Here is a 5,433-nt window from a genome sequence, read left to right on the forward strand (position 1 = left end):
AGAAGATGTACTGAGTACCTGCAACTGAAGGAGAAAATCATCACCAAAGCACTGGCTGCCAGGTAATGGGAGTTCTTAGCCACAGCATGTCATTAAGATGGAATTTTACAGCAGTGCTGTCAAACTCATAGAGAAATATGGGCCACTAATCCACATTAAGGGTCCATGCAGGTTGTATATTGACTTAGTTTTAAAATCTAATATTATTTATGTTATTGTATTTCATTTATTTTATTAACAATTTCCAAATTTTTAAATTAATCAGACTCAGGCTACACTTGCAAGTATAGCAGGACACATGTGACCTTTAGGCTATATTTTTGATACCTCTATATTACAGCATAGAAAGGTTTAAAGTATGCATTCAGTAGTAGTAATAGCAATGTAGCAGTAGTAGTAGTGGTAGTAAGAGTAGTGCAGTAGAAGTAATGAATTCTTGAAGCATAAAAATTTTAAATAATGCCTTTCACTTAAAATAAAATACCTTACATTCATACAGTACTTTACACCCATAATGTACTTCAGTGGATATTATGAAGCAAGAGAGCAGAGGTAAATCACTTTTTAGTCATTAAAGCGAGACCTCATTGGCTGTGGTACCACACTTTTCATCTAAGAGACCAGGATCTGAGTTCCTATTTTAGTGACCTTTTTAATCTGACAGGGTTTTTTTGGGGGAAAAAAAAAGCTGTTTATAAAGTTTAAAGCACTATGAAGAAACGACAGTAATTATGATAATGATGACTCCTCCCCCTCTTCTCCTTATTAAAATGCCATATATTGTTATTATCTCATTTGAGTCTGAAAACAACCCTGTTGTTGTTGTAGGGTGAACATGTTGTGTCCTTGAGCCTACATGTTGAAGAATGTAAATGAGCACAACAAAGTAGACTTAATCATCTAAATGGATTGACTCTATGGAGTAAAGTGGGAAGACATAGATCTTCATTCCCAGTCAAAAGAAGTTATAATGGAGTTACAATGTTATAATGGAGAAAATATGAGGTTTTGATAAAGGCATCAAATCCTGCACTGGTGCTTACTGGGTGAATTGGGGCAAGTCACCTGACATTTCTGTACCTCAGTTTTCTTTTTTTTTTTTCACCAGTACCAAGTCACTTTATTGGGATGTAAATGGTGGTAGTTTTTTGGTACAGATTATGAAAAGGTCAGATAACCAAAATATGCATGCACTGAAAGACAGTAGGAATGATGCCCACAGTTCCCAAGTGTGGGGGGAAGCCAGGTGTGGCTTAGCTCTCGTTGTCACTGTCTCCAAGGGTGTACTTGTCAAAAAGATATTCCACCGTTCCAGAATCGGGGGCCCCCATCTTGAGCAGGTTGGTTACATGATCACCCAGCTGTTTGATGGACTTGACCTGTTCGTCCAGGTAGTGGGTTTCGATGAAATCACATAAGTGGGGGTCATTCTTGTCAGTTGCCAGCTTGTGCGATTCCAGTAACGACTGATGGACATTTTTTTTCCAAGTGCAGAGCACACTCCATTGCGTTCAGCCCGCTCTCCCGCGGTCGGGTTTCTTGATGTCGTGCAGGAAGATGCGGCCGCCGCGCTGATTCTGCAGCTTCATCAGCTTCTCGGCGTGCTCGCGCTCCTCGTGCGACTGGTGCAGGAAGTACTTGGCGAAGTTCTTGAGCGCCACGTCGTCGCGGTCGAAGTAGTATGACATGGACAGGTAGACATAGGAGGCGATAGAGCTCCGGTTGATCTGCCGGTTGATGGCGGCCTCCGAGTCCTGGTGGTAGTTCTGCCGCACCTGAGAGGGGGACGAGGTGGTCATGGCGGCGGCGGCTGCGGAGGAGGCCGGGGGCGGCTGAGCGGGCGGCTGCTGCTCAACGGTAGGACCGAAGAAGTGTTGGTTAGTGGAGGTGAAGGTGGAGAGGTGGCTAAGCGCGGCTCCGGCCGGGAATCGAGCAGCGGGTTCCGTTCAAGCACTGTTGAAGCAGGAAACCGCAGCGACTCCCCTTCCCTGCGCTTCTGGCCTGTACCTCAGTTTTCTTATCTATAAAATGAAGGGGTAATTGAGGTAGTCTTTGAGGGTTTTATGGCTCTAAATTCATAATTCAGTGTTAGCCTCATTTTTACCAATGAGGAATAGAAAGGTGAAAGCATGTACTGAGAAGTATTGGAGTTTGGACTCTACCTTGGTGGTATTCACGTCTTACTCTGTGCTCTTTCTACTACATTATGGATTAACTTCTAAAAGGCCCAGTCTCTAGCAGCTCCTAGCAATTTCAGTCTTAAAATTCCTGAGTCACAGGAAAAATTTGTGACTCTTCCTAGTATCTGGAGAAGTAGAACATTAGACCATTGTTAAGGGTCAACTACTTAGTGATAGCCTAATTCAATACCATGTGCTTCATTTACTTAAACTTGCCATATATCTATGTACTATAATTTAGTTTCTACCCTTTTAAGCCATAGTTCAAATATTTTATCATGTTTCCATTCTTCAATCATTTTCTTCCATTCTTCCATTTCCTGTCTTCATTTTTCCACTTATAAAGTGAACCAGATCAAACACCATCCCCCCTACTTAGTAGCTTTATCCCATATTGTCCACTGTTTTGAATTAGGCCAAGGTGTAAGAATGTCTTTATATCCTCAACCCCTGGCACAGTACCTTTGTGGTAGTAGAAGTAGTAGGTTCTTAATAAATGTTTGTTGACTTGAATAGTTCAATTGATCATTTTGGACAAAACAATAATCGAATATTTAAAATATAGGGCTTTCCAACCTCAAAACAATTTGGGGAAGTCAGGGATATAGTTACATAGTGACCTTGGACTCCTGTATTAATATCTCTTGAGATTTTTAAGTATATATAAGAGAATAATCACAACTTCATAGTCTTTCTTATGTTTCATGGAGCTTTCATAAATGTGATGTAATAAGTTGAAGATCACTAAAATGAGACAGACACAATTATATTCCCTTTACAGCATACCCTCTATTACATACCTGAAAAGTAGTCATCCAATCTTTCCTCAAAGATGTCCAGTAGTGGGATGCCCATTACTACCTACTGTACTTTTAGATAGTACTAATGCTTAATAAGTTTTTCTATTGACTCTCAACTCTTCTCTCAAGCTTGATGCCAGGATTCACTACTGCAGCCACATCCCTGGGACAAAATAATGAAGGTCAGAGTCAATGGATTTAGCCATAATCAACTCCTGGTGACCAGGGCTGCGTTCACTTCAGGCAGAGTAGATGTTATAACCATCCATTACGCCTTCATTGACCTCAACTATATGGTTTCTATGTTCCAATGTGGTTTTATCCATTGCATATTCAAGGACGCTGTCAAGGGAAAGTGGATGATCAATGGAAAAGTCATCATCAACTTTCCTGGAGCATGATCCCACTAATCATTTTTGTTCATACTCAAAGAAGATCAAAATTATATCAATGTACAGTGTTTCCAGATGTGGCTGATAAGACCAATATGAGATCAAAAGGTCACAAATCAGTTCAAATGTTAAATGGGGAGATGCTAGAGTTGAGTATGTAATAGTGCAGATTGGTTTCTTTACCATCATGGAAAAGACCAGGTCTCACTTCACAGGAGGAGCCAAGCATGCCATTATCTCTGTCCCTTCTACTGATGCCCCTGTGTTTGTGATGGTTATGAACCATGAGAAATATGATAATTCCCTTAAGATTTTCAGTGATATCCTCTGTACTACCAGCTGCTTCTCTCCTACCCCCAACCTGAGCCAAGATCATTCATGACAACTTTAGCACTGTGGAAGACTCATGACCATAGTCCATACCATTACTGCTTCCCATAAGATGGTAGATGGGCTCTCTCTGGCAAGTTGTTGCATGACGGGGATGGTGCTGCACAGAACATCATCCCTGCTTCCACTGGTACTGCTAAGGCTATAAGCAAGGTCATATTTGAGCTGCATGGGCAGTTCATAGGCATGGCCTTCCATGTCTCTACATCTAATATATCTACTTATTTCTGGAGAAACCTGCCATATATGATATCAAGAAAATGGTAAAGCAAATATCAGGGGTATCCTTGAAGATTATTTTGGGCTATACAGAGGACCAGGTTGTATACTGTAGTTTTAATAGCAAAACTCACCCTTCTACCTTTGATGCTGGCACTGGTGTTGCCTTTAATGACTTTTTTGTCAACTTCATTCCTTGGTATGACAGTGAGTACAGTCATAGCAACTGTGTAGTAGATCTGGGGGGGGGGGGCAGCTAGGTCTTGCAGTGGATAGAGCACCAGGAATAGAATCAGGAAGACCTGTATTCAAATCTGACCTCAGACACTTAGTAGCTATGGGATCCTGGATCAGTCACTTAACCCTGTTTGTCTCAGTTCCTCATCTGCAAAATGAACTGGAGAAGGAAATGGCAAACCCCTCCATTATATTTGCCTCCCCAAAAAATGGGGTCACAAAGAGTTGAATACAATTGAAATGAATCAACAACAACAAAAACAACAAAGTAGACTTAATCATCTAAATGGATTGACTCTAAGGACTAAAGTAGAAGGACATAGATCTTCATTCCCACTCAAAAGAAGAGTTCCACCACTGAAGAGCCCACATCCCTCACCTATTCTCTTATATTGGGCACCCTAGACCCATTCCCAGTACTTGTCTTAAAGCACCCCTATAGTAGTGAGGGAGAAGGATAGAGTCCTATCATCAAAAACCTCACCATATTCAGTGCAAAGAAAAGTTCCTATCAACGCACTCAACCCCAAATCAAACCAAAAGTTTTCTCTTTGCAACTTTTCTCCACCAATGCGACATTTGCCTTATTATTCTAGGCAGAATTAATCTGCTCTTCCAGGTAAGGCCTATCAAATACTTGAAGATTCTTTAAGTGCCTTATGTAGAATCAGTCAATAAGTAATGGGAGCCAGAAAGATGGCTTCCAATGACATTTTCTTGTAACCACTGGATCAGGAAATCTTGCTTTCAGTATATTATTCATAAAAATTATCTTTTCTAGAGTTGTTATTAAATTTATAACTGATATTATCTGAACACATCAAGCAAATGATTGGGTTGCCTAATAAAATGCAGAGCTATTCATAAATAGAATTTTTCTACTGGACCTAAATAACCTTCTGGAGAAAGATGAATTATGTGGTCTCACCATCATCTTCTCTTTGTTACTATAAACCCAGCCTTGTCTGAAACATTAGTCCACCACAAGGGTTAGTATGGAAGCCAGGAGACTGACAGTACTTGAAGAATGCAGTTTCATCATTGGCATATTTAGCCAAAGTGAGATTTATATCTCTAGTCAGTGGGTGTCTGCATCAAGCAGCAGGTTCATTCTTCTTACTAGTTTCCTTTAAACACCGAGAGGAGAGGAGAGTGTATGGAGGAACAGGCTGAAGCTTCTTCATCCTGGATGAATGGCAACTATTAGAACTTTGG

General features: G+C 40.7%; 1 pseudogene; it reads right to left on the reverse strand.

Moving 5' to 3' along the window:
* Positions 1-1,085: 1,085 nt before the first annotated feature.
* On the reverse strand, positions 1,086-1,819 carry LOC138168572 (ferritin heavy chain-like; annotated as a pseudogene).
* Between the last annotated feature and the right edge of the window lie 3,614 nt (positions 1,820-5,433).

Source organism: Petaurus breviceps, unplaced genomic scaffold (assembly GCF_028583685.1).
Source record: "Petaurus breviceps papuanus isolate PSGF00001 unplaced genomic scaffold, PetGlider_PUasm1.0 37, whole genome shotgun sequence".
NCBI classification, from domain to species: domain Eukaryota; kingdom Metazoa; phylum Chordata; class Mammalia; order Diprotodontia; family Petauridae; genus Petaurus; species Petaurus breviceps.